The sequence below is a fragment of the Trichosurus vulpecula genome, chromosome 4 (genome assembly GCF_011100635.1).
Source record: "Trichosurus vulpecula isolate mTriVul1 chromosome 4, mTriVul1.pri, whole genome shotgun sequence".
In the NCBI taxonomy this organism is placed as follows: domain Eukaryota; kingdom Metazoa; phylum Chordata; class Mammalia; order Diprotodontia; family Phalangeridae; genus Trichosurus; species Trichosurus vulpecula.
The window spans coordinates 201753170-201760410 of NC_050576.1; the positions used below are offsets into that span (position 1 = coordinate 201753170).

A 7241-nucleotide genomic window follows, 5' to 3' on the forward strand; every position below is an offset into this window, starting at 1 on the left:
CCCCAAGCACGTGAAGACTTTTCCCAGCATAATGTATGGATAACAATTTGTTCCAATATGCCATGAAGGCAACCAAAGCAGGATCTATGGAGTGCTTAGAGCTTGATCAGGCATCAAAGATGCCAAGGTTATCAAGTCCATCCCAGGCCATTGCCAGTTGTCCTGACTTTTGTCTTGCCACTGGACTTGGATGACCCTGGAAGAGAGAATGAGACTGATGACTTTGATCAACTTTGCCTCACTTAAATCAGGTTCACTCAAGAGTCAAGACATTCACCCCATGCTGTTATTGGTCCTCTTCAAAAACAAAAGAAAACAACAAGGTTGGATCTTTCTCATCACAGTGAGAAATATTTTTGGTGAGCGTACATCTTTTTGTTTGATGCTTTGACTGATGTTTATTATCAGAGATGGGTGTAGAGTGCGTTCAGGGAATACTAGTGTTTTTGGTGTGAGGGATGCCAAGCCCTTTTCAGGGCTGCTTTCCATCTTTGGCATCCACCTGATCCACCCAACTCTCGTCTGTGGCTCCAGGAAGCTGTAGCATGTGCAGTGGCCACACCCTGGTAAACCATTTCAGCAGACAGACTGAACTAGGTTGATGGTAACTGAGGAGTCTCAAACTTTTTGATGAGTTTAGGGGTGGGGTGGGGTGTCTACCCCAAGAATATGAAGACTTCTCTTGCTGGAATGGGTGGATGAGAACAATTTTTTCAACAGCCATGACAGCAACTGAAGCATGTGCTATGGAGCACTTAAAGCTTGGTTAGACATCAAAGATGCCAGGGTCATCCACCGCATCCTGAGACTTGCTGTCTTGACTTTGTCATGCCACTGAACTTTGATGACTGAGGCCGATGACATTACACAACTCTGCCTCACTTAAATCCAATTTATGAATGAAACAAGACATCAGCCATATCATCTTACAGTGTTTACCTATCTCAAAGTGCTGTGGTGACAGGCAAGTGACAAAGCAGCAGGTGTGGACACACTGGGAGCCATAGTCATAACACTGCACACAGGTGGCCCAGGCCATAGGGTTGTTTTCTCCCTGGAAGCAGCAGTGGGATTCAGCAGCCCCTGGGTGTCCGAGCAGCCTTTTAAGAACCACATTGCTTACCTCCTGGTGCAAAGAAGGGGCTAGAAGAGGTGCCCCAAAAATTGTCTGCTTGACTCAACTCTGGCCTGCTTACCGAGGCAGGATCCCACCCTGCAACTGAAACACACAAAAAATTATGTACAAAAATTTCTGCAAAGATGATTCCATTCACCATCAGTACACAGAATGTGTGCACACTTATGGACAACACAAAATTCAGCAGACCTGAAAGATGAACAGCTCTTCTTGCAAGAGAACTCAGCAGGTATTGCATCCAAATAGTAGCTCTGAGTGAAACAAGCCTGACAAATGAAGGCCAGCTTACCAAAATCTGATCTGGATACATATTTTTCTGGAGTGAAGGCAGTGAAGGGGAGAGTTGTAAAGATGGTGTAAGTTTTGCAATTAAAACTAATCTAGTCAACAAGCTTGTATGCCTGCCAAAAGGAGTGAATGACAGGCTTGTGATAATGTGATTGCCACTTGCAGGAGAACACCACACCACTATCATCAGTGCATATTCTCCCACCATGCCAAACCCTGGTGAGGTCAAAGAAAAATTTTGTGAAGACCTGGAGACCCTCATCATCAAAACACCAAAAATGGACAAGCTTATACTTCTGGGTGACTTTAATGCAAGAGTAGGCATAGACTACCAGACATGGTAGGGAGAACTTGGGAGGCATAGAGTCAGAAATAGAAATAGCAATGTCACTTACTACTGAAGATTTGTGCATCTCACGACCTTCTCATCACCAACACTGTCTTCCCTTTACCTGAATGTAATAAAACTTCATGGATGCACCCTTGCAGCAAACATTGTCACTTAATAGACTGTGTCATTATATTAAGAGACAGATGGATGCAGAGCAAGGAAGGCAATGTGTGATGCAGAGTGCTGGACTGATCATAGACTTATCCCCTCCAAGTCAAATATTCACATACAACAAAAGAATTAGCCCCAAGGCAAAACAACTAGCAGAAGACCATGTCAATGTATTAGAGCGCTTCTCTGAGCAGGAACAGTTCATTGCTAACTTGGAGAGAAAGTTGGTAACAGTGGAGCGGAAAAGGAGTGGGCAGTTTTCAGAGATTTGGTGTACAGCACTGCATTTACTCATGTGGGCCAGAATACTCACAAACATCAAGATTGATTTGATGAAAAAGAGGGGGAAGTTCAAAAGTTAAAAAACAAAAAATGAGAACTCCACAGGGTTTATCAGGAGGATAGTTCATCTGTCTCTGAGAAGGCAGCATTTAACTCCATCAAAAGTAGAGTGCAAAGAAAGTTTGGAGAGATGCGGGCTTCTTGGCTCAGTAAGAAGTCAGATGAAATTCAGTTTTATGCTGATAGTAACAAAGTAAAGCACTTTTATGATGCCCTGAAGGCTATTTATGGGCCAAAGACCTAAGCTGAATTTCAATTACTTGGTGCAGATGGAGCCACACTGATTAGTGATAAGGACATGATCCTGGAGATTTGGGCTGAGCACTTCCATAGTGTTCTCAACAGACCATCATCAGCATTGATTGATGCCGAAGCCATTGACTGTATGCTTCAGGTTGAAGTCAATCCCTCTCCAGCCAAATTTCCAACTGAAGAAGAGTTTTTGAATGCCATTAGGTTCCTCTCTTACGGCAAAACACCTGGTACTGATTCTATTCCAGCTGAGATTTACAAGTCAGAGGGTCCACTGCTCATCCAAAATTTTCTGAATCATATGACCAGAGGAGATAAGCCCCCAGGAGTTCAAAGATGCCTCCACTGTCCATCTCTATAAAAGTAAAAGAAATAGATTGTCCTATAGCAACTGTCCTGTGTTAGGGGTGGGAGTAAGGATGCTGGGGGCAGAAGGGGAGGGATCCTCTCTCTTAGTCATTGCTGGCAAGTTTCTTGCCAGAATCCTCCTTAATAAGCTGAACCTTCACCTAGAAAATGGTCATCTACCCAAGAGCCATTGTAGCTTCAGAAAGGGCTGGGGAATGGTTGATATGGTGTTTGCTGCCCAAAAACTCTAGGAGAAATGCCAGGAGCAGAACAGAGGTCTGTACACAATGTTCATTGATCTGACCAAGGCCTTTGATACTGTCAGTCATGAGGGCTTATGGAAAATTATGTCAAAATTTGGTTGCCTAAAGAAGTTCATCAGTATTGTACATCAATTTCATGACATCATGATTGCCTAGGTTCTGGATAATGGATGATGCTCTCTAGCTCTCCCAGTCACCAATGGAGTGAAGCAAGGCTGTGTGCTTGCTCCCATGCTTTTTAGCACAATGTTTTCAACTATGTTGTCAGAAACCTTCAATGAGGACAAACACGGCATCAAGATCAGCTACTGCACTGATGGTAAATTATTTAACTTGAAAAGGCTACAAGCCAAGACTAAAGTGGAGGGAGAATTGGTGCAAGATCTTTTTGTTCACGGATGATTGTGCACTCAATCCCTCTGAAGCTGAGATAAAACAAAGTATGGATCAATTCTCTGCTGCTTGTGCTAATTTAGGCCTAACAATTGACACCAAGAAAACACAGGTTCTCCACCAGCCAGCACCACACCATCCATGTGTAGAACCATCAATTACAGCAAATGGAGAAATTTTGAATGCTATGGATAAGTTCATTTACCTTGGTGGTATACTTTCTAGGAATGTACACAAAGATGATAAAGTTGATGCACACATTGCCAGAGCTAGCTCAAGTTTTTGGAGGCTCTGAGGGAAAATATGGAAAAGAAGAGGTATTAGACAGCCTGCCAAATTGAAGATCTACAGAACTATTGTGTTGACCTCACTGGTGTATGCCTAGAAACTTAGATAGTGTACCAGCACCATGCCAGGAAATTGAATTGCTTCCATTTGAATTGTCTTAGGAAGATTTTGAAAATCACCTGGCAACATAAGATACTGGACACTGAGATCCTTTCTCAAGCTAAACTGCCAAGTATTCAAACTCTACTGCAGAGAGGGCTAGTCATGTTGTTTGAATGCCAAATGTACATTTGCCTAAAAGACTATTTTATGACGAAATCATGCAAGGAAGGCACTCACATGGTGGTCAGAAGAGGCCATACAAGGACATTTTCAAGGTCTCTCTGAAGAACTTCAGAATATATTGTGTGACATGGGAGATAGTGGCACATGACTGCCCAGTATAGCATGCACCTCAAAGGAGGTGCTGTGCTCTATAAGCAGAGCAGAATTGCAGTAGTTCAAAGGAAACATGAGATGCACAAATTTAGAGACATCTCTACTCCAAATGTTCATATGGACCATTTGTGTCCGACCTCTGGTTCAGCATTCCAAGCTCATATTGGTCTGTTCAGCCACAGTTGGACACACCGTACCTTGACCCCAACATCGTGATGTCATTTTGGTCTTCTTCAAGAGTGAATGACAATAACCACCCAACCAACCAATTACCAGAGGGTCATTGAACCAGGTTATTTCTGTTGCTACATCTTCCAATGCATCCTGAATGATTTTGCAATGTGGATGAGGGTCACTTTGTTGTAAAAGAGTCTGTAATGCAACATTTTGTTCTACTGAGTTGAATACTTTTTAAAAAATTAACAAATAATAAGTACAGTGGGTTTTATATTCTCTACATCGTTCCATTAATTGTGAGATTACAAAATGGTCCATTGTTGAATACTGCTTGCAAAATACTACTTGTTCCTTACTAATACCCTGATTGAAGAATTATAGTCCTTGTCTATGTCATTCCTGTTGTCCCTTTCTCATTTTTTTATTTTCAATAGTTTGTTAAATCTCTTTTTTATTCTTATTCTTTCTCTGTGTTTGTTAGAAATTCTGTTATCTCTGACAAGTCAGAGAGCAGAATATTAACAAAGAGCTGAGTCAGGGATACTACCTACATCCTAAGTCTTTTCCTGCCTGTTAAAATGTAGTCAAGCTCATTCTTTATGGTGTTATTTGTTGCTCTCCATATCCTGCACCTACCAATTCTTTTTTAAAGAAACTATTCATGCTATAAAGGCAAAAGGCTCAATAAATCTTTGTAGAATGAATAAATAAATGACTAGTGCTTGTAGACTCTGGAACAATCCCACACTCAGACAAGTAGATCAGGTCTCCAGAGGTTGGTTACTGATCTGCTCAGGGTTCCAGAGGATGCTGAACTGAGCCTTTCTATTGCTATTGCTCATGAAATCACAACCACCCCACCATCTAGTGTACTCTCCTTGATATTAATCACTAGTTACCACTTCCTCAATATCAATTTGACCAGTTATCTCTTCAACATCAGTGATAACCAGGTGATATCTCCCCAATAATAATTAGCCAATTAACATGTTATCTTTTATGCAGGGATATTGCTGAGAAAGCATAATAAGGAAAGAAGTACAAGAACGTCCCCTACCACCCTAAGTGGGATATCTTCTCCTCTATACCTCTGTCCCTGGAGAAATTGGACTCTAACTTAAAAGTACTTGATACAAGTCATTCCTCCCATCGATTTCACTTCTTGGTATTCCATAATCAGTGGTTAAGTAGCTTCCTTGCTTGCAGGACACGATGTCTCAGCTGCAGGGTCAATTCCCTGTTGCATGGGGTCTAAGAAGTCATTCCTCAGGGATTTATTGGTTTGCTGGGATTGGCTATTGATAAACTCTATTATCAACTACCTTTGGGATCCCTTCTGACATTCCAGAGTCTGCAAGGTCATTCCAACACCTCAGGTGAAGGAAGAATAAACTCAACAAAGAAAAAAGAAACAAAAATGCCATGAATTTGAGGCCGCATGGTGACCAAAGGCTTAGAACTGGCAGGGAGAAAGAGGGCAAGTTCCTCCATTAGTAGCTTTTCTATGTATCCTTTGCCTTAGCAGACAATAAGGAGGTTTTTCTTTACCACACAGTAATTGGACAGGAAATAGTCACAGAATACTTGCATGTTCATTTTTTTTTCACTTTGAAAGGTCTTTATTTGGCCAGAGAAAACACATGGTAATGTGCCAACATTCACCCACTGCTCTGTTTGGCTGCCAACCTCTTGTCTCTCTCTTCAGCAATGGTGAGGCGGATGCCCTTGCCTCAGGGCAGAGAAATCCAAGGCTTGTTACCTTTGCCAATGATAAATGTTGGCAAGCCTGGTGGCAAAGCTGTTGCCGTTGGCATCCTTCACATGGACCACATCAGAGGAGCCTGGATGTCTCTCCCTGGTGGTGATCACACCAATTCGCCCCGAGTTGGCTCTGCCAGTCACCATACAGATTTCCAGTACCAAATTTGATGAAATCTGTGATCTTGCCAGTCTCCAGATCGATCCAAATGGTGTCATTCACTTTGATGAGTGGATCGGGATAGCAGATGGTATGGGCATCATGGGTTACCAGATGGGGAATGGCCTTGGTGCCCACAAAGGTCTTCCTCACCTTACACAGCTGTGATTCGATGAACAGCAAAGCGGCCCTTGGTGTCATAAACCAGACAGAAATGCTCACCAGTCTTCTCGATGCTGATAACATCCATGAAACCAACAGGGTAGGTTGTGTCTGTGCAGACCTTGCCATCAATCTTAATAAATCTCTGCATGCAGATCTTCTTAACCTCATCCCCTGTCAGGGCATACTTAAGATGGTTTCGGAGGAATATAATGAGTGGGAGGCACTCTCTCAGCTTGTACGGGCCTGTGGATGGTCTGGGAGCAAATACGCCGGTCAGCTTGTCCAGTATCCAGTGTTTGGGGGCAGCGATGTGCTTCAGGTGTTTCTTGGGTCCACAAGCCATAGCTGCAACGAGCCGAGAAAAAGTCTTGCATGTTCATTGTACCAGGGCCGGGTCCTACCACTAAACATCATCATTCATTTCTAGAGGCAGGTTCCATGGGGATATATAGCAGGGAGAGAGTACTCCAAGGACTGAATCCTCTTTGGTCAGTTTCCCCTCCCCTCCACTTCTCCACACCATATTACAGATGACTTAAAGATAAGGAGACTTCTGCTTAGAACTCCTTACATCTTCGCTCTTTAGTTCTTCCTATTGGTTTTCCTCCTTTTCTCTAATGATGCTATATGACAAGGTTTATAGGCAACAGCAGATTAAGAGTCATCAAATGTAGACCAGGACTAGGAGAACCAGGTAATAATATTGATGCTAGGTCAGTAAATTGGAAG

At 42.7% G+C, this 7241-nt stretch overlaps 1 pseudogene; it reads right to left on the bottom strand.

Moving 5' to 3' along the window:
- Window positions 1-6063: 6063 nt before the first annotated feature.
- LOC118847870 lies at window positions 6064-6855 on the bottom strand (annotated as a pseudogene).
- Between the last annotated feature and the right edge of the window lie 386 nt (window positions 6856-7241).